Below are 23,984 nucleotides of genomic sequence, written 5' to 3' on the forward strand. Positions count from 1 at the left end.
TTGCCATGATTTATAAACTGAAAATGGGAGGAGTAGAGTTGGCACAAAATCATATGCATTTCAGAATACTCTCAATTTCACTAATATTCTAATTGAAGAAAATATATTTGGGGAACAAAGGATGGAAAAACTTTCAAATACTCAACTCAATTAATGTGTGGGAAATAACATATTTAGAAGAAATGAGAGGCCTTCTAAGCTTATGACAAATTTACTTAGAACCTCTGAGTGCGGTTGAGAATTTTGTGTCACAAGCATGGTTCCAGTACTATAGAAGTGCTATTTTCATTCTATGGATATAAACTGAATTGAATGCCATGTTAATTAATGTTCACTTCAATCTTTAGAGAATAGGTTAATACTAAGGTGTTTCAAGATCCATAATTATGCAATAAATCCTTTAAACATTGGATGTCTTACAAAATGATTTTGGGGAGAGCACAGTGGTGTCAGGATGTTGCTATTATATAGGGATCGCCAAAGCGGATTACATTTAACCATGATCTAGTAGAGTTTTGCACACAACATGAGATATTCATATAGGTTTTCAGTGAATAGTTCAGAAGTGAATTAGGAATCTGGACATTAAACACCCTCCTCTGAATGTGCAAACATAAGATCAGTCCATATATCATATGACATTTGTAGCAAGGAGAAGAAAGAAGGGATAAATTCAAAATAATTTAATGTGTAGAGATACTAGGAATGAGCTACATATTAAGCATTTCAGAATGGTCTAGGAAGGAGAGAAAAATAAGTTGGTGACTTGATAGGCACTCACCAAAAATAAAAGTTAAAACTTCAGATCATTGTACAATTTGTAGAAAGACAAGCTCTCAACACCCATGTGAATGGGAGTTAGGAGTTAGTAGTATGGGTCTACTAGACTCTAGAATAAGTAGAAAAATGGATGCCATAGATGAGTTGGAGTCATAGATATGCATAACTTACACAAAAGAGAGTATAAGGACAGAAGAAAATATTTTCGAAGTTATATTAAAGAAACTATAATATTGATAGAAAATTCTTATTTGATGTCTACACTTGAACCCTTTTCTAAATCATGAGGATTTTTCCTGCCTAGAGAGTATCATAAACTCAAGAAGCCCAAAGGGCTAGAACCTCACTTCCCCCTGTCATTTGCACCTAGATTGAGTGTGAGGCAACTTAATCTAGGTTTCCCCACTCAAGCTGACATATGAGTACTTGAAATATGGAGAGAGGGAAAATGGAGTACAGGGACAGTAGATATTTGGGGTGTAAGAGAAACCAAGGAAACAATATCAAAACTACAGCAAGTGTATCTTGTCTGTGTGAGTTGTAACATTTAGGACAACAATGGGAATAGTAGCTCTTACTGAGATAGTGTTGTGACATGTTTCTTGCTGTTGGTTCATTGCCTGGCCTCCTTCTGTTCACAAGCATTTCTAGCTGACTTCTCTAAACTCACTAGCATTTCTTGCACTGAGCCTATTATATTCAGAAAGAACAGATTTCATAGAGTAACTCAAGAGTATGAGTTTGAACAAATGTGAGACAAAAAGAGATACTAGAAAAAAATACTGAGCAGAGTGATCCTATAAGGAAAGGAGAAACTAGAGAGAGAGATTGTGGATCTAAAAAGAGGAAAGTTACTTGATAAGAACAAAGGAAACAATAGTGCCAAGTACCCAAGTAATTATCTAGTAGGACAAGGAATTAATGGAGATATTTGATTGTAGATACTAAGAAAATTTCAATGACTTTAGTGAGAGCAGTTTATGTCTTGTAATGGAATTAAGAGCAGAAAATAATTCTCAGTACAGGAAAAACACAAAGCATATTATTAAAGAGAAAAAAGTTTATTCTAAGTAACAGAGAATGATTGGTATTTGCATATGGCACTTTCATACTGTGTGAAGTCAATCTGATATATTTTTTGCTGTAGGTAATTTTAATAAAAGTCACAAAAATAAAAATAATGGAGGAAGGAAAAGAGATAACCTGGGATGAAAGAAGTTGAAAGGGAAGGTGGGGGTATATGAAATCAACAGAAGAGGAGGGAGGAAAACTAGACAGAGAATAGCAATATATGTGGATAATTGCAGAAAAGTCAGTGCAGAGAAGAAGAAACAAAAATGCCGAACAGGAAATAAAAGGAATGCCTCAGACATTTAAATGCACTTGTTTGTGTTTTTAGTAAATGTACTAGAATTTCCTAAATGATCTTATCATATTTACAAGTTGTTTTATCTGTAAATATATGGAAAACATGAGAACTTTATCTTTAATAATGAATAACAACATATTGTATACTGGTAATTTACAAAAGAATAGATTTTAAGTACTCCCAGCTCACCAAGGGAAATTTGATTATATGAAAAAATGAATGTTAATTTGATTGACTGTATGAATCATTCTTCTATTCACAAGTATTTTAAAATATCATTTGACAAATCCCAAATTTATACAGTAAGCTACAATTATTGAAGCAGACTTTCTTTAAAAATGTCCTTGTTTTGCTAGACAGCACTTTCTTCCCACCAAAATGGTTAGCAAAGTACCATGCCACCAATGTTAGGAACTGGTAAAGACAATGTCAATAACCAATAATTCCAGTTTGAATATTTTTTATTCGCAGTGGGATTTCATTCATATAATTACAGATTAGTTCATAAATAAAAATGACCAAATTAAATATATGTAGGTACTTATTAAATTACAAATATTAGAAAGACCATTGGAAGACTGCTTTCATCCTATTTCCTGATTATAGATCCTTAGATGATAAAAAGAAAGATATATATTATTCAACAAAATATTGTCAAGAGTGGGTGAAAGTGTAGAGCAATATTTAATTAACATGATAAAAATTGGAATGTATAGTTAATTAAATAAAACGTGTCATTTTATCAGAGTCATCAGCAATGTTTTTTGTGTAAGAATCATGACTCAAATATATAAACTAGTTTTAAATTGTTTAAAGTTCTGTATCACCAGAATAAAAAGCCATTATAGTAAGATTACAAAGATCATACACACATCACTAAAGGGACTACATCTGTTTTAGAGGACTTTCATTGATTGTGATTATAGCCCAAAAGAAAAATATAAAGATAATGCAGTTTTTCATCTTGACATTTCGATATGTTAAATCTAAATTGCTACAACTTGCATAATAATTTTTACATTTCACATAAAGAATTCAAAACATTGCAATAATTTCTATGTTACCCATACATTGAAAGAGATTGTGGAGAACCTTTAGAAGTGTAATGCTTTTTAAAAAAATAGAGTAGCACAGGGTCTATGGTAAGAAAAGAATCAATCCTTTGCACACTGTCTCATTTTGGAGGTTTTAATCCCCAGTCTCAGTAAAATGTTGCTTATATAAGGTTTGGTTTGAACATAGGAGTTAACCAGAAGTGAAAGCAGTGGAGATACAAAATTCCTTGAAGAGTACCAGAGTGTTCCCTGCAGGACAAAATGAAGCTTTTCTACCGGGCACTGTGAATTTGGACATGTATGAGAAGTGAGATGGTCCCATAAGCATCACAGACGTCTGAAATAAAGTCATTACAGACATTTCTATGTTTGACAACTAAATTTGTACTTTAATTTAATGTTTAATTCAATATTTCCCATCATAGATGACACTTCTAACATGTTTATGCACACTTCAGTTCATATATAAAATGTCCTATTCTAACTTCTTTGTCTAGTATATTTCTGTCTCAGCTCATTATAATTTTAGAATCCAAGGAAATCTAGATTTCCTTGAAGACCAAACTCCAGTATACTTTCCTCTCAAGAAAACTGTAACACAATTCAAAACTTATACATAGGTCTTCCACTTTAAGCTGAAGAAATTGCGTGAGAAATCCCATTAGGAAAACGTGAGGGAGTAGCTAAATTCCAAGGACAAATTCTTCATTAGGAAGTGACCCATATTAGTGCTTCCAAAACAGTAATGTCTATAAATTTCCCAAATATCTTGTGAAAATGCAAATTTGTTTCAGTGGTTGTGGGTTGTGGCTCTGGAGTCTTTATTTCTAGTAAGGTGATGTCTATGGAAACTTGCTACCCATAGAGTGTTCATAATTACAGTATTTAAATTATGAAAGAGCCATGATGATCTTGATCATAGAGAACCAAAAATTACACATGTGAGTGGCCTGCAAAGGAGAAATTCAGGAGCCAGAATGGGCCAAGAATGTGTGGATTCACAAACAGCCTGGGAGAGTAGGCCAGGGAATTTGTTGGTTAGCTCAGCTTATTGGAAAATAATTCATGGATTGTGAACATGTGGCAACATGTTCAAATTCCAAGCACACACGAAGCATCTTGTCAATGAACATTCATTTCAAAAATAAAATTATACTCATGTACTACATTTATACCTAATTATTTATTTTTTATTTTTTACCTTTTTGTTTTTTTAAGCAGCACTGGGCTTTGAACTCAGGGACTCATGCTTGCTCATCAGGTGCTCTATAACTTAAGCCTGTCTGCCAGCCTTTTATACTTATTTTATAATTACTGGTATCTAAATATCTGCAGAGTAAAAAGATTTTTTATTTATTTATTTTAATTTTATTTTATTCATATGTGCATACAATGTTTGGGTCATTTCTCCTCCCTTCCCCTGACCCCTCCCTTACCCCCCCAACCCCTTGCTACCAGGCAGAAACTATTTTGCCCTTATCTCTAATTTTGTTGAAGAGAGAGTATAAGCAGTAATAGGAAGGACCAAGGGTTTTTGCTAGTTGAGATAAGGATAGCTATACAGGGAGTTGACTCGCATTGCTTTCCTGTACATGTGTGTTACCTTCTAGGTTAATTCTTCTCAAACTAACCTTTTCTTTAGTGCCTGGTCCCCTTCTCCTATTGGCTTCTGTTGCTTTAAAGTATCTGCATTAGTTTCTCTGCATTGAGGGCAACAAATGCTATCTAGTTTTTTGGGTGTCTTACCTATCCTCATACTTCCCCTGTGTGCTCTTGCTTTATCATGTGATCAAAGTCCAATCCCTTTGTTGTGTTTGCCCGTGATCTAAAGTCCGCATATGAGAGAGAACATATGATTTTTGGTCTTTTGGGCCAGGCTAACCTACTCAGAATAATGTTCTCCAGTTCCATCCATTTACCTGCGAATGATAACATTTCAGTCTTCTTTATGGCTCCATAAAATTCCATTGTGTATAAATACCACATTTTCTTAATCCATTCATTGGTAGTGGGGCATCTTGGTTGTTTCCATAACTTGGCTATTGTGAATAGTGCTACAATAAACATGGGTGTGCAGGTGTAAAAGGATTTTTTAAATAAAAAGTTGAGAGACTTGTGACTGGAAAAATAGGAACAAACCAAAGTGTATATTTTTTGAAAGACTCGTTAATCAATCATTCTGCTTGGTTAGAATGTTGCTATAGAAAAATAAATAAGCAAAGAAAAAATAATAGAGTTAAAAAAGGAGTCACTTTGTAAAGACAGCAAAAGAGTAGAATAAACAGACTGTATAGACATAGCTATTAATAAAAGCCAAATGTGACTCATAGACTCCTTACTTTTTCTGTATTTTTTTCTTCCCTCATTTTTAACCTGTCTTTAATTACTCAAAGTCCATTAGGAGGCTTCCAGGAAGAATAGTGTTTTCAATGTTCATCATTTTGATGACTAAGTTGTGATATTTTCTGTTGATTTTATTTGTATTTTACTGATAATTAATTTAGTTCAATATATCTTTGTATACTTATGTGATTTGGGCATATCTTTAGTTTTCTCATTTTCTAATAGCAGTTTTAATTTTAATATTTCTTCAGAAAATCTTTGTATATGCCATTTGCCAGATATATGATTTCAAATGAATGTTGATCACGGTTCCTTTTCATAGGATATCGCACTGTTCTATACTAATGTTCTGACAGAACCTAGTGAGCAGGAAATAATTTCTCCACATTTATGATTAACACAATTTTTTGTGCTGAAAGATGTGAGATACATCAGGCAATAGTCAGAGACCTTCTACTTCACTGAAATTTCTAATACAGTAATGAGCTCTCTATTAAGGTAGCCTTAGAAAGGTAAGCATTATTTGTTGTGTCTAGTCACTCATACAATCAAAGAAAAGGTACAATGATAAATATACATTATTGTTTTGAAATATATATTACTTTGTCTAATTTTCCAAGTGTCCAGAAAAACTGCTAACTTCAGTGGTATTCAAGCAGGAGAAGGCGATGAATACAGTATTTTCTGCAGCTTGTTCACAAGATGTATCAGCTAGTGTTGATTTTGTGGAAATGGAAATGTTCCACAGGTAAATTATAAAATAGATTCTTAAAGTTCTTTAGCAAAGCCTTGCAATCTTCACTAAAAACATTACTGTTTAATAAACAGTTATTAGCATATGAGTGTGTTTTAGTAGAGTATAGATTCTTAATTGTGAGCTGCCGACCTCTCATGAGACTGGAGCTTACCATTGTAAAAACAGATGCTATCTGACCCAATAAGACATAAAGTTGGGCATGTACAATTGTGGTGCCTCATCAAATGGAAGTGGTATATACATGATTAGGCCCAAGTAGGTTCAGAAAGGATAGTAAGTTTCATGTAGTAGCCTGAGAACCCATGGTTCCCACTGTTTTAGTGCTCTCTTTTTTCTCCCAGCCTGCACTTATGACTACAAGGAAAATGATAAAAGAAGAGAAGAAACAGATCTTCTTTATAGGAACTTCTTTCTGATATATGAACATAACCATTAAATGGAATGTCATACCAATTCTATATCTTTTTGTTCCTTGAAAGATATAGTAAACTTTTGAGGCAATCAAATTTAAACAGTGCACTTAGTTGTTCACTTTTACCGAAAGGAGACATGTTGCAAAGTAAAATTACATATCAATTTGTGGGTTATGGGAAATTACTTGGCTTAAGATCATGGATTGAAGGAACATGATTGGAATATCCATGACAAGGAATTTTGACAGGAGTGTTTGGGAATAAGTCTATATAATTTGGCCAAAAATGTGAAGATATTTGTGTTCCATGTGAAATCTTGCTAAAGGCTGACATCACCAGAAGAGATGTATTACTTCACTTTCTTTTAATATAATAAAATACCAGATGCTTGATACATATAAAGAAAACATTTATTAATCTAATAGTTTTGGAAGCTGAAAGTACAAACAGAATAGTGTCAATTCTGTTGAATGTTCCTGTCTGCATTACCTCAAGGTGGATGAAATCATAGAGCAGATGTAGTAGGAGAGGCAGAAATTACATTGCCTAACAAAAATTCACAGTGAGCAACAGAGTAGCTGGCAATACCTTCCTTTTAGGCCTCACTTACTAAAGTTGTTACTACCTCTTAACATCACTCTGTGGAACAGGCTACCAATTAACTTACATCTTCACCATAGAATCTTTTCTTGGTCCTCATGGTTCATATCATTTTTACAATGAAAACACATTCTATCCCAAATTCTTAACTTGTTCTATCATCATTTAATTGTCCATAGCAAAAGTTTCATTTGAGACTAATTAATAATCTTTCTATATTTGAGCCCTCATAAAGTGTAAAACAAGTCACACATTTTCAAGATACATTGGTGACAGAGATAAACATTTCTATTCAAAAAGTGAGTGATATGCAAGTATAAAGTAGTATTTGGTTCAAAAGTGCAATGAAATGTGCCAGGGAAAACATTAAATCTTTAAACTCAAAATATGATATTCTATGCACACTCCAGTGTTGTGTGAGTCTCCAAGTCTTTGAACAACTCTACTCTCATGGATCTGTTGGTTACAAACCTCAGAGCCAGTCTGTAGTATTTGCCTAGAAAACACCACTATTGGCTCTTCACTTCTGAATTCCTCACTGTGACTTCTGTTCCATTGTTCCAACAGACATCACCCCATCAGGAGCCATGTGAAGGATCTTCACCCTCTGGAAAATTTCTACCTGACCTCCCATGTTTTCCTCTAAAATCTTGTTGGAATTCTGCATGCTTACAGAAGCAGCACCGTATGCACACCAACTGGACCTGCCAGTTGCATGACATCTAGCTACTTCTGCCTGAATCATGGCTTCAGTGGCTGTGGACTGCTTCACTGGAAAGACAATTCCAAGATTGTTTTGAGCATAGAGCACATTCAAAGTTCCACAAACCTCTGTCCCAATGTCATTCTCCTCTGGAATGCCTCTGGGCCTGTGATGGGTAGGGAAATCTCTGAGATATCATATGACCAGAAGCTCTCTTTCCAACTTTCAAAACAAAAACCAACCTTTTCCCTTAACTTCCATGTTAATGTCTTTTGTAAATAGTCACTTGACCACAACCTTAGAATCTTTGTCTTTACTCCTTCTCTGGCAAGGGGGAGAATTTTAAAAATCTTTCCATTCCATTTTCCTTTGCTCTTGAATTGTGATGAAAGCAGTCAAAAACACATAAACTCCTATATGTTTTTCTTTCATGGCATCAAGTTTTCCATCACTTTTAAATTTAGATTTTCACAAAATCTTTAATTATGCAATCCCATCATGTTCTTTGCAATGACTCTGCTCTCTGGGAATATTTTTTGTTCCTCAATGTAATATGATAGTGATTCCATTGGCAGGGTGGTAGTTAGGGATATGGTGGGGGGGTGGAATCCTCTTGGTTGTAAGCACTTTAGGTTTCGAATAAAATAAAGATTTGAAGAAAATGCACAGCAATATCAACCAAAGTATGGACTGAATGTATGTGGAATACTCTTCCAGAGATAGGAAGAAAACCTGAGTGAAGAATCTCAAATTCCCAATTTTTTGCCCAGGTGAAGCAATGGATAGGAGAGGGGCTGAAAGGGTCTGAGAGGGATGTTCTTATGATTGATAGCTTTGATTGACAGGAGAATGCTACATAACTTATTTTTCATTGTGCATGTCTCTCCACTTAATGCATTTTGTTAAAATTACATGCATGATATGCAGCCCATATGTATGAAGTTTTAAATATGGGAGTGTCTCAAAGAGTCATCTGAGCATAGCTTCCCCAGCTCTCAGTGCATGTACTAAGTCCTAGTCTTTCCCTTCTGTACAAAAACCCTCTTGTCATGATGTATCAGCTACTGCATTAACCAGAAAAAAATGGTTTCAAGAACGTTCCCAATCAGATGTCTCCTAAGCAAGTCCTATGTGGGACGTGGGGCATATCCTAGGTGGGATTTTTATGATATTTCATCTTTTCAGTTTCTACCCCTTCTCTGCCAAATTTTACTTCCCTATTCTCCTGTCCCTGTAACCTTATTCTGATTTTTAATTAGATATATAATTTCATATGTGATTTTTCTCCTTAGTCTCTTAACACTCTGAGCACTCACCAGATTAACTATATAAAATCATTTAAAGCATACTAATCATTGACGGCCTGTTGTTTCAGTTATCAAACTCTATTTCCAGTTCCAAGCCAGCTTCCACATTTCTGTGCATACTTAGAGTAATCTCCCTGTTCACAATGCCAATTTTCTACATTAGTATTGTTTTCTGCTACTGAAATGAAATACATAAATTTGGGTGCTCACATTGAACACAAGTTTATTCAGATATAGTTTTGGAAGTTGAAAGTCCAAAGAGCAGGATGCTAGATCTGACAATCTGTTCACCCCTCTCTGCATCCCTCATTGCAGCTGGCATCATAATGATGACAGCACATTTGAGAGGGAGATATTATAATACCATACAGGAAGCCTAATAGAGATAAGGAGTGGCCAGTAGTACTTTCCATCTAAACCAACCATGTAATGATGTTACCCGTCCCTTAATACTACCACATTGTGGACCAGCCTACACATACATGAATCCACTGGGGACAAATTTCAATCCATATAAAAGCATAGTAGGAGGATTATATATGTTAAGATTATTTCCTATTTGGACAGTAATGGGTCTCTTGGTCCATCAATCCTTATTATCATCAAATCAGATCAAGAAAAAGGAAAATCAATGTTATGGATGAAGGCTAAGCATGAACCCAACAACATGGATTTCCACTCATGCAAGTCACTTTTGTTATGACCACAGTTGCATGCTCAATCTGCCAGCATCTGATGCCAAAACTATGTCAAGACATGGCACATCTCCCTAAAGGGAGATGGCACACTGATAACTGTTTTCAACTTCCATAATGAAATGATTACTGTCTTTTAAAAATATTTTTCTGGAATTGTCACTCTGTGCTATGATCTAAATGTGTCTTCTAAAATTCTTTGTTGGAAATAAATTATAATGCATAAGTATTGAAAACTGGGGATATTTGGTAATTGTTTAATTGGATTAAAGTGTTTAATGGATTAATCCCATGATGGATTCATATTGTGGTAGCATTATTGGAAGATGGTGAAAAGCAGGAGCTGTATACTATATGAAGGAAGTAAGTCACTAGCAGTGTGTCTCTGGTGGTAAACCATCACTGACCACTAATAGTATCCTCTAATTCCTTCCCACCATGGTACAAGCAGTCTGTTTAAAGTGCTTAATGTTTCACTTTCAACGACCATAATATTTCACCTCATCAGATGGACAGTATCAATAGTCAAAGACTATGGAGTGAAGTTACTGAAAATACAAATTAAATAATTTTTCCTCTTGAAATTGTTTTCTTATGTTTTGTCCCATGGACAGGAGAAGTAAATAACACAATGAAAAGCTTGGAATTATTGCTATTATTTTTCTACACCAATCAAATTTGATTTTCCAAACGTAATTGCTCTTATCCAAAAATTCAAATCACTCCAGAAAATAAGAATGGAATTCATTCTCATGGAATTCTTCAGCTTTAATATATTCTCCAGCATCTTGAAGAAGTTAGTTAGTAAAATGGGAGGCCTCATGAACACTCATCAGCAAAAGCAATGTTTCTGGCCTGGAAACAGATGCCCCAGGAGGTCACATATCTTATGAGTCAGTATCCAGTGTATGTTGCTATTTTTTCTTATACCAAGGGTTCAAGGGTCAATGAAGTAAAAATTGGAACTAGGACTGTTGTCATTAACTGCCACTAGTGACCCATTAAATTTTTTTCCTTCTCTTTTTAAGACTTTTTTTTCCTGTTGTCTTACATGTCTTAGTTCTAAAGACAGGAATTTTTTTGTACTAGAATAGACAAAAATTACTGTATTTATCTAGAACATAAAAGAACTTTAACTTTTGGCTCTTCATTTCTCTGAATCAAAAAGCAAAAGAAGAAAAAAAGATTTGACTGTGCCGTCTGGGTAATATTTTTATCCTGATTACCAAGGGGGAATTGAAGTACTGCTCTATAATTGATATATGAAAGAATATTTCTGAAATATTGGTGATTGATAAATGTTATCTCTTTGCATTTCCTAGTCCTCTTGTTAAAGTCAATGGAAAAGTTCCACATTCCAATCCAGACAGGATACTAATGTTTCCAGCCATTCAAGTGAAAGTTTGGTCCTCATACCAAGCAGCAATCTCTTACTACCTTAGGTGTTATCAAAGGCAAAGCGAATGCATTACAGGAAGTGTTAAGAGGTTGTAAATAAAAATAGGATGTAACCAGGTACAGAAAAGAGTACCATAATTGTTATGAATATTTATACTCTATTATGGAAGCAGTTTTATATGTGTTTTTAAAATATTTTTTTTCTGTATTTTCTTATTACCCATTCATGATTAATATAAATGACCTTACAGGTAACATGTAGTGCTTTGTGGTTCTGAATTAAAAAAAAAAAGACTAGGATGTTTAAAATCACTCTCTGTCTCCTTATTACTGCTTCACCTGTTCTCCATGGTTTGATTCCAGGCCTTCATATTCAGACTGAAATCTATACCCTGAGGTCTTAGGCTTTCCAGGTTTTTCTTTCTGAAGTTTACAGTGTGTGGACTACAAATTAGATATTAGTTATGCTCAGCCTATTAATCACCCTGTATCTCTCTTTCTGTCTCTCTCTGTCTCTTCCTCCGTCTCTGTCACTTACTTGCTGTTGTTCTTAATCACTTTTTATCCCTCTTTCTCTCAGAGACAGTTCTAGTTACATGCAAATGTGCATATATATGTATACACATATTATTGCTAATTTGATTGGATTTTTGTGAAGAATCCTGGTTTTTTAAAGTCAATAAGCAATATGAAATATATTACCTTAGTGTTCTTAAAAATTATATTGAAATTTCATTATATTACTGCTTACTGCTGCTCTCAAATAATACTTTCTTTGCATTTTCTTTTTAGGAGATGTAAAGATCTAAATTTTATGTCCTTTGGAATATCTTGTGCAAGAAATTATTGTGAAAAGGGTGCTCCACACTGTGATCATCTTAGGAACTACATTTTTTGAAATATATCGATGTGCCTCTAGTTACTTATTTCTTTACTTTAAATTTTTATTAAGTGTACAAACCTTGGGTTCTATTATGACATTTTTATAATTGCATACTATGTACTTCCATTGTTATTATATCCTTGTAATGGTCTTTTCTCCCCATCCCTCCAGCCACTGATAACTCCCACCCTTTTTTTTCCTCCAACATAGGTTTTAGCACCTATTTAGTCATGTGCTATAGAAATATGGACTTATTTCTGGGTCTACTCTTGGCCTATGTGCCTGTTTTGGTACTATTGGTTATTATGTGCCTGTATTGGTTATTGCGGCTCTGTAGTGTAATTTAAAATCAGGTAATGTGAATCCTCCAACATTGATATGTTTATTAGGGATTGCTATGACTATTTGTGATATTTTATAGTTTCATTTGAATTTTAGTACTTTTTTCTATTTCTGTAAAAAATGCTACCGATTTTTAGGGTGATTACATAGAATCTAAAGATTGTTTTCAGTAATGTACCATTTTCACAGTATATTAATTTTGAAATTGGTGTCATGGGAGTCTTTGCCAACAAAATTCTTTTTTGTCCTTGTGCCTTTGTCCCCCTGACTCCATTTTCCAAATCTACTGAGGTTGCATTTGACTGGACAGAACTATATGAGCTCTCATCACACTATGGTGCAAACAAGATGGCAAAATGACTTATTAGTTCTTTTGCCCTTTAGGATGTATGGTAGTCTCAGTCAGCCACAAAGACTCATGCTAAAATGAGGGCCATTTGTTAACTATCTAATAAATAACATATATCTGTTTCTTACCTTATAATATAATTTCTTCAAGTTCCATTCCTTGCTCTTCTTCTTGCTTCTTTGTTTTCTCACCAGTGTATAGGTTGTTCATTTCTAAGTCTTCCTTTACCTCAACAATCCAAATATATTACTTCTAGTAAGTTTTAGGTAGGAGTTTATCAAACTGCTACATTTATGACACCAAGCATTCAAATTTTCATTCTCAATTTCTATTTTGCAGTATGGGGTTTGAACTCACAGCCTCACACTTGGAGAGGCACGGACTCTACAACTTGAGCCACTCCACCAGCTCTGTCTTAATTTTTTGTTGCAATTTTACCAACAACAAAGTAGATTCTCTTTTCTTCCAGGTCCACTTACTATTTTCAGCTTCCAAATACTTTATTGTAAAAAAATTAAATAAAAATTATCAATCCATGTTTATTTCATGTGAATGAAATTTAGCGTACTGTGAATGGCTTTCAATTTATTTTAAAATCCAAACTTTTCCATGAGCTTTTTGCTGGATCCAGAATTCATGTCACAATGCAGTAAATTCATTCTCATACTCAATAGCACCCTCACAAATTTAGCACATGTGTAAAGTGCTTCTATTTTTTCTAAAATTAATAAACTATTCAATTGAAATAATTACAGATTATTGTTTCTTCAATTTCCCAAATAAAGCTCTCATCCATTATTGTAGAAATAAAAATATCAGAGCTCTCTGCTCAGAGTTTTATTTCAGTGTACTTCCTACAGTTTCAATTCATAATTCCTTAGTAAAAGTTCTTTTAAGATTAAGTTCATTTCATGGAACACCATATGAGGATATGGAAAAGACAATTGCAGCATTTCTGACAGAGTTTTTCTCATGGAACTTATGTATCAGCCATAGTGGTAAATCTAACCACTTCAGTTTTCTTGGAGTTACACCTCATCTTTATTGTAGGGAAGCTTTGTCTGACAGCTCTCACCTGCAATAACCCTCACATTCTCATTCTCATGTATTTATTCTTTGGGAATTGAGTCTTAGTGTATTTACTGTGACACAAAAGGTACTGATCAACTTCTTGGATTTTAGCGACCATATATCTCTAAAAATGCATGATGTAATATTTTGGTCGACATATACATTTCCCCTGTCTCCATTCCTGGAATTCTGCACCCTGGCTATGAATGAAGCAACATAATGTATTGGATAATGCAGAGCAACTACAGCCTTCTGAAGAATCGAGCCGCAATCTTGCAATCTTGGCACTCAGTTCATGATATATATGTGCCCTCATGTAGCCATTCCACTCTGCATATATACCATATTCTTTAGACGCTTAGACTGGCTCTGTAACTTGGCTAATGTAAATAATGCTTCAGTAAACACAGGTATTCAAGTATCAGTTTTGTATTCTGACTTCATTTCCTTTGGGTATATAGCCAGGAGTATTATGTCTGGATGATATGGTGGTTAAAATTTAGACTTTTATGAATCCTCCACAATTTTTCATAGTGGCTATAAGTTTACCTTTCCCACAACCCATGTATGAATAACTTTTTCTCCACATTCTCATAGCATTTATTATTTCTTCCTCTTTTTTTTGAGAATAATCTTTTTTACATGGCAGGGTAGAATTTTAATGTAAATTTGATTTTCATTCAGTTGATGACTAATGATATTGAACTATTTTTTATGTTTATCAGCCATTTGTCTTTCTTCCTTTGAGAAGGAACTGTACAGAGAATTTGCCCATCCATTCAGTAGATTATTATTCTTTTGTTAACAACTTTATGACCAGTGAATGTATTCTGAGTACTAATGCTCTCCCAGATGAATTACTATCAAAGATTTCATCTCATTCTGTGGGTTGTGTCTTTACTCTGTTGTTTTCTTTGCTGTGAAGGAGCTTTTTATTGAATATAATCCTATTTGTCAATTTTGTTTTATTTTGTGACATGTTAGAGTCCTATTCAGGAAATTATTGCTCATACTTATATCTTGAACTGTTCTTCCTGTGTTTCCTGTACTAATTTCAAATATTGCATTCTAAATTAAGGTTGATGAATCATTTTGCTTTTATTATTTTGTACAGGATAGTGATCTAGTTTAAGACTTCTACATGTAAATTCACCATGATTTGAAGAGTCTTATCTTTTCTCCAACAAATATTTTTGGCACCTATTTGGATAATGTGATGCTGTAGCTGTATGGGTGTATTTCTGGGTCCTCTGCTGTATTGTATTGGTTAATGTGTCTGTTTTCTTGTCAATACCATGTTGCTTTTGCTATAATGTTTTTGTAATACATTTTGAAATCTAATATAGGTATAGTTCCAGTATTGATCTTTTGCTTGGGAATGTTTTCATATTATGAGATGTTATGTATTTTCATATGAATTTTAGGACTGCTTTTTCTAATTCTGCGAGCAATGTTATCAGGTTAGGGTTTTTTTTTAAATTTGGATTGCAATGTCTTTGTATTTTGCTTTTGGTTATATGCTCATTTTAACAATATTGATTCTGATGATTAGTGAACATGGGAGGTGATTCCATCTTCTGATGTCTTCTTCAATATTTTCTGCCCTGTTTGTAGTGTTTATTTCAGAGGCTTTTACCTCCTTGTTTAATTTTTATTCTTAGAATCAATTGTAAGGTCTTTGGAATAGAATATTTTTCATAAGTTTGTAATTTATGTAAAGCAAAGGAACTCCTTTTTTATGTTGCTTTTTATCCTGATACTTTGCTTAAAGTGTTTATCAGGCTGAAGAATTTCCCTCTGAAGTCTTTGTGAAGTTCTAAGTGCAGGATTAAATCATCTGCAAATAGGGATAATATGACATCTCTTGATCTTTGTATCCCTTTCGTTTCTTTCTTTTCTTTTATTGGTGTGGCTAAAATCTTAATGTGATAGTGTATAAGAATGTAATAGTGTATACCTTTGCTTTGTTCCTGATTTTAAAATTAATGATTTTAGTTTTTTCCCCATTCATTGTAAGGTTGAATGTGGGTTTATTGAACATTTCCTTAATTCTGTTGGGTAACAATCTTTATGTACCAAATTTCTTCATGATTTTAACCATTAAGGGATATTTAATTCATCAAGGGATTTTTCTACATCTGTTGAGATTATCCTGTGCTTATTTATCTGGATTCTATTTACAGCCTCCATTCATTTTTTGGATTTCATACATCAAATCATCCTGGCATCCCTGGAATTAACCCAACTTGATTGTGCTATATGATATTTGTTATATGTTACTGTACTACATTTGCAAGTATTTTATGGATGAACTTAGCATCTATCTTCATTAAGGAAGACAGCTCTTAGAGTTCTCTCCAGAGCAATTCTGTCCTTAACAATAGTACCAACTGAAAATGGCATATGGTATAAGTCTCAGAGTTACCTTGGGGACATATTGACTTTCTTCTCTAGAGATAGATTGCAGTGTAGGAGGAATTATTCTCAGTTGAAGTCCCATGACTGGACTTGAAGATGGTATAAACTGAATTTATCCTAAGCCTTGCACTATTGGTCTCTAGTTGTTGTCCTGTTGAATGCGGTCTTTGGTGTCTTCCTTTGTGCTTGTAGGTCTAGGTCCATTCCTCTCAACTGGGAATTGCCTGGACTTACTGAATCCTTTACTCCACATTTTGTTTATCATTCTCCATGTTGATTAGATTTCCCTTCTTCATTGGTTCTTAGTTTTTCCCTCATTTTCTCTTAATGGAATATAATCTCTAGTTTATTACATTGCATCCTTTCATTACTTTTATTTTGCCATCTTTCCCCTCATTCATATTTTCTTTATGATCTCCAATACATGAACTTGTTAATGAACATTCATTTAGAAAATAAAACTCAGTTACTTATTTGTGTCATTTAGACTTAGATTTTTTTTGTATATGAATATTGCTTTAATTTTTACAACACAAAAATGTTCTAATCAACCAAAGTTGAACCTTCACTGGGGACATGGTTGGGAAAATAAGGAGAATTCAAATGACATATTTTTGTAAGATGCCTTACTTTTTGTTTTTGAAATGAGAAATGCAGAGAAAAAAATAACATACATAAAACACATGTTACTGAAATTCAGCTATAGAATGAAGTAATCAGTATGACTTGTTAACATAGCTAAAACTTACCCTAAGTTTAAATCCCCATTAAAGTTTTTCATTATGCTTTAACTGTTTTTTTTTTTTTTGCTTTCTTTAGTTAGAAAACATCTAGATTTCTGTGACAACTATGGGTAATCTATTGAATTTTGATCATTTTAATAGCTGTCTCTTATTTTAATTTGCATTTTCTGAATGACTAAGGGATTTCAAATTTTTTTAGGTCTCTTCATTAGACAACTGCGTACTTTCATTGTTGAAGCTTCTCTTCAAATCTTCCCTATAGATATGCTATTCATAAGTGGGGCTCAAAAGAGGAAATGGTTCTATAACAGATCTGGCCACTGCAGCCTTTGTCAATTGGACTATATGACTCAGCAGATTCAATGATGCTTCGAGTTGCAGTGATATGTATTGATCTTGGATAGAGACTTTGAAAGGAATCTATAAACGAACTACAGAAAAAGGCTCATTGAATTTTTGGAGCAAATCTCTGCACTCTTCCATATCACTTACCCTAATATTGAGAATTAACATGTGCACTCAAGAGCCCTTAGTAGCAATTCAGTGCTTATATATGTTCCATCAGGAGACCATGCAAACTGAACTGAAAATTATAATCTGGGTGTTAGTTGACCCACAACACTATAAACTTGGGCTTGCAAAGCAGCACACTATAATCAAATGAAATGTCATATATGTGACTTGTACTGAGCAGGCCCTGGAAGCAAACAAAAAAACACATGAAGAAATAGGCAAAATGTCCACAATTCCTAATCTTGCAACAATGCCTACTTTGTCATAACTGTCACTTATGGTCTCATGAAGTGTTCCCTACAATCATGGACAGGGAAAGAAAACATTTAGAGTTGAAGGAAGATGGTATTCCGACATGATCCACAAGCAGAAATCTAAAGCACTACAATCCATTTCTGGAACAATCTTAGAGGATATTGGTAAAATTTTTCAATCACTCAAGTCTGTATGTGGTGTATGAGGTTGAATCCTTTTCCCCAAAGGAGAAATAGCCTGATATTGTTGTCACTGGGGGACTTAGGAGGGGGCTCACACAACTACCCAGTTTCCACACAAAATCACACATCCTTAAGATCCACAAACATTGAATAGCACTTCAAAGTGTATCACAACAAGGAGACTCACAAGATGAAAGTTTTAGCAGGGATTTACTTTAGTAAAATATGGACAGGAGTGGGGAGAAGAGAGAGAAAAAGAGAGAGAAACATTTCTTGTTCCTCACACAGGAAATGGGAGCAAAGACTCAAAATGGTGGTCCCCAACTCTTAATTTTATAGTAGAGAGCTGGGAGAATACATGTAGTCAGTGATAATGGGTCTGGGTGGCTGAAATGGCTGACAGGGAGAGGTCACCATTCCAAATCACATCCTAAATCAGTGACAATAGGGTGCGTTAGAACTTCCCTTTCCTAGACATAATTATTTCTCCACCCATCCAAAGAGCTCCTTAACATCTCAGAGAAATAAGCAAAAGCAAGTAGCTCCTCTTTATCTCCCAGTTTCTGTAACTTAACATCTAAAAGGAGATGGGAGGGGGCCTGCTGCTCTGGCTCTCTTTGTTCAAATGTCAGAATGGCTCTTTAAATATTAATTAAAATATGATTTCCCTGTCTCCTTATCTATCATTCCTACCTCAATAGGGTTATATGCAGATTCAACTCTGGAGGATCAAAGATGTGGAAGGTCTATAGTTGTAAAGACGGTCAGAAGGAAAATTGGGGAAATAATACATTGATAGATATGTCTTAAAAAGCAAAAGTTATAAAGACATTGGTAGATCCTGAGAATGCTTTCCAAAGAGTGACCTCAGTGGGGAAGGATTTTTACAACCAAAGGATAGGCTAACATATTATATACACATTTAGATTTTCTCAACAGAAACAGAACTAAGAGTGTATTAAAGGAAACATAATTCTATGAGAGTAATTTATTATGAGAATCTAGTCAAGCAAATATGGAGAATGAGAAATTCTGCCACAATCTATATATAAACTAAATAGCTAGGTTGGCTGAATATGTTACTGTCTGTCCATGTTTGATGGCCTGAGGGCTTAGGGATCCACTGGTGGAAACCCAGAGTCCAAAGACCATCACACTTGGAGTTCTGATGTCTAATGTCAGGAAAATGAAATAATGGTGTTCCAGATATAGAAAAGACAGTGAATTTACCTTTTCTTTGCCTCTTTGTTCTATCTGGTATTATGCTAATTGGAAGGTACTCAGCCATTTTGTGTGAGAGTGTATCCTCTTTAATTTAAATCTCTCTTGATTTGAATCATCAACTAATTAAAATTCCAATTGCTTCCATAAATGCCCACACAGGTTTAGCCATAAATAACTTTACTAGGTATCTGGGTGTCAATTAATCTAGTTCCAAGTCTCAGCTATACATGTTCAACATTATGTCTTGTTTTATCTGCTAACACCAAATTCAAGATGGATCGCAAAGACCTCATGGTAACCTACTAGCCTATGCTTGCAAATTCAGGCTGTACTAAGGCCCAGTAGCAGAGGAGATGTTTTGAAAAGGAAAACATTTCTACAGAGGACTTCAGGGCTTTCTTCAAGTATTCTAAAGACATAGAGTGTGATTCATGTATACAGGTCTGCCTAGCATCCCAGGCAGCTGACCTTTCAGCCAGTGCCTTTTCTAGTACCTATGGATCTGCTGAATCACATGACCTAACCGCTTGCACAAAAGCCTAACCCTGCTTAAGAACTTCTGCTTTGTTGAGCCTACTCAACCAAGGGCTTCTTTTTTTTTTGGTTTGTAAAATAGGTAGGGTAATATGAACTAATGAGGAAAAGATATTCACAATACAGAGTACTCTTAAGGTTTTGCTAGTTCTTGATTATAGAATAGGCTGGATGCACCAGGTTATTTTTCACTTTAGGAAAGGTAATGTGTTCCACACTGTAAATCCTTTGAAATTTCAGTAAAGTATAAGAATGCCAAATTGATCAGACTACAATGGAGTCAGAACTTTTGCAATCCAAGAGGCAACTCACTGAATTAGGAAATAGTTCTGAAAATTTAAATTACCAATTTTAGTCAAATTTTGGTCATGTTTATAACTACCTGTGCATATCACCCTGCTTAATTTATTCTCATGTAGTGTTCACTCCTCTTTTATGTGTTATTTCTCTGTACTTATTTCAGTTTTTACTCTTAATTCTACAAATATTGATTGACAAATTAGTGAGTACCTTAAAACAAGCCCATTGCTATCACTGTATCTTGCTAATCATGCCTCACTTCAGATTTTGTTGCTCTTTTAGAAAATCATTGACTGAATATTTGTATGTATTTCTGAGGCACAATATCTTTTTATTCACATATATATTGAGTAATGATTAACTCATGTTAATTAACATATCATACACCTTAAAATACTATTATTTCCTTATGATGAGTATATAAAATTCCTCTTCTCTATGTGGACCCCTATATAACTACTGCAAATTGTAGTCACTCTGTTGTTCCATAGAATTTTGCTTGCTGTCTAGCAGTAACATTGTACCTCTTGATGGTCAAGAAATATTATCCTTGATATCATTTCACACTGTCTTGAATAGCTTGATATTATTCCCTGGTGTACATATACATTTTCTTTATCTGTTCATCTACTGAAGGGCATGTAGATTTATTCTATATCTATTCAGTATATTCTATATCTATATCTAATACTATTCAGGATATTCTGAATAGTGCTACCATAAACATGGGCATGCAGATGACATTTTGGCATATTGGATTTCATTTCCTCTGGTCTCTGCCCAATAATGTAATTGTTGGCTTATATGCAAGTCTGGTTTTAATGTCATGACAAACTTCCATACAATTCTGTGTAATGACTACACTAATTTTAATTGTAACCAACAACATATAATTTTTTCTTTAGCAACATCCTCATCAATATTTGATGAATTTTTATTGCTACTTTTGTTTGGTAAGAGCCATGCTCCCTGAGCTATGGTGATATCACACTGATGTTCCTATATTTCTGTCCCCTAATGATTAATGATAGCAAGCAGTTTTATATATACACCATTGGTCATTTGTAGATCATCTTTTAAGAAATGTCTATGCAGAATTACATCCCTTTTTAATTCTTTTGGCTAATGCATAATATTTTAGAAATGTTATGATTCAGTTAGTTAAACACTAAATTTGTAGAAAGAATTGGTAGCTTTCATGGTAAAGGCATTTTTACTCTATTTTAAAAATAAATATACTTTTAACTGATACACAGATCTGAAAGTAGAACACACCAATGAGGTAACATGTGTTGTTTCAATGTATATGTACATTATACAATATTAAACTGCATAAAACACATATATCTTCTCAGATATTTACCTTTTTGGTAAAACCTCTTTTATACTGTGGTGTATGTTAGTGTTATTCAGAGAACACATTTAACAGCCACAAATTAAGGTTTATTTTACTAATTGATCATTCATTGAAAGAATTCTCTTTATTCTCAAAATGTCCAATTTTGATTGATCCATTTTCTTTAAGTTGAGGTAAACAACAAAGTTCTTGCTCTATCCTACAAGGCTTCTTATATCCCACCCATGCTGGCTTCCCCAACATGACTTTACATGACCTACCTTCTGCTTCCTCCATGTGACTTCTTTTTTTTTTTTATCTCTTCAGGTTGTCATAAACTGACTTTTAATTACAGAAGACTTTTAATTACAGAGTTTGAGGAATTTTTTTTTACATTCTCACCAGCATTTCTTTTCTTTTTTTTCTTTATTCATTTATTCATATGTGCATACATTGTTTGGGCCATTTCTCCCCCTTGCCTCCTGCCCCTTGTACTCCCCACACCCCTCTCGCAGAACATGTTCTGCCTTTTTCTCCAATTTTGTTGAAGAGTAGACATAAGAAATAATAAGAAAGACACAGTGGTTTTGCTAGTTGAGATAAGGAGAGCTATACAGAGAGATTCCTAGTATTGCTTCCATGCACAAGTGTATTGCAACCCAAATTGATTCATCTGTACCAGAACTCTTCATTACTTCCCGGTCACCTTCCCATGTTGACCTCTGTCACTTTAACATTACTGTATTAGCTCCTTTGCAGTGGGCACAAAAAAACATTTTCAACTTTTGGGTTTCCTACCTTTTCTTATTCCTCCAGTAGGTGTCCTCCAGTTAGTGTGTGAACCAAGCCTGATAATAGTACTGCATTAGTTTTATATCTAAAGTCCACATATGATTTTTGGCTTTCTGAGCTTGGCTAATTTCACTTAAGATAATGTTCTGCGTTCCATCCAATTTCTTGCGAATGATAAGATTTCATTCTTCTTCATGGCTGAGTAAAGCTCCATTGTTTATAAATAACACATTTTCTTAATCCATTTGTCAGTAGTGGGGCATCTTGGCTGTTTTCATAACTTGGCTATTGTGCATAGCCCTGCAATAAACATGGGTGTACAGGTGCCTCTGGAGTAACCTGAGTCACATTCCTTTTGGAATACCCTAGGAGTGGGATCGCTGGATCATATGCCAGATCTATGCTTAGTTTTTTAAGAAGCTTCCGTATTGTTTTCCAGAGTGGTTGTACTAGCTTGCATTCCCACCAACAGTGTATGAGGGTTCCTTTTTCCACACATCTTGCCAACATTTGTTGTTGGTGGTGTTTTTGATAATAGCTATTCTAATAGGGGTGAAGTGGAATCTTAGTGTGGTTTTGATTTGCATTTCCTTATGGCCAGAAATGGTGAACATTTTTTCGTGTGCTTTTTTGGCCATTTGAATTTCTTCTTTTGAGAAAGTTCTGTTAGTTCAGTTGCCCATTTCTTTATTGGTTCATTGATTTTGGGGGAGTTTAGTTTTTTGAGTTCTCTGTATATTCTTGTTATCAGTCCTTTGTCTGACATATAGCTGGCAAATGTTTTCTCCCACTCTGTGGGTGGTCTCTTCAGTTTAGAGACCATTTCTTTTGTTGTGCAGAAGCTTTTTAATTTCATGTAGTCTCATTTGTCCATCCTTTCTCTTAGTTGCTGAGCTGCTGGGTTCTATTGAGGAAGTCTTTGCCTATACCTGTTGCTTCCAGAGTATTATTTGCTCTTTTCTGTATCAGCTTCAGAGTTTTCTGTCTGATATTAAGGTCCTTGATCCATTTTGAGTTGATACTAGTACAGGGTGATAAACAAGGATTCAGTTTCAGCTTTCCACAGGCAATTAACCACTTTTCTCAACAACATTTGTTGAAGAGCCTGTCTTTTCTCCATCATATGTTTTTGGTACTTTTTTCAAAAATAAGGTGTGTATAGCTGTGTGGATTCATGTCCAGGTCCTCTATTCTGTTCCACTGCTCTTCATATCTGTTTTTGTGCCAGTACCATGCTGCTTTTATTGTATTGCTTTGTAATATAGTTTGAAGTCGAGTACTATGATACCTCCAGCATTGCTCTTTTTGCTGTGTATTGCCTTGGCTAGTCGTGGTCTCTTCTGTTTCCAAATGAACTATAGGGTAGATTTTTCAATCTGTGTGATGAATATCATTGGGATATTGATTGGAATTGCATTGAATGCATGTGACTTCTCATAGGTCTGTCACAAGGTAAGTTTTTCTTTCCTCAACAATAATTCTCTCCTGCCATCTTGGTTTTTCAATCATGAATACTGTGTGTGGCAATTGCCCACAGGTAGTACCTTACTAGAAATGAAGACTCTTGAATGCCACCCTAGAACTTATTACATACTATGTCTTAACAAAATTCTAGGAAATCC

Source organism: Castor canadensis, chromosome 5 (assembly GCF_047511655.1).
Source record: "Castor canadensis chromosome 5, mCasCan1.hap1v2, whole genome shotgun sequence".
Classification (NCBI taxonomy): Eukaryota; Metazoa; Chordata; class Mammalia; order Rodentia; family Castoridae; genus Castor; species Castor canadensis.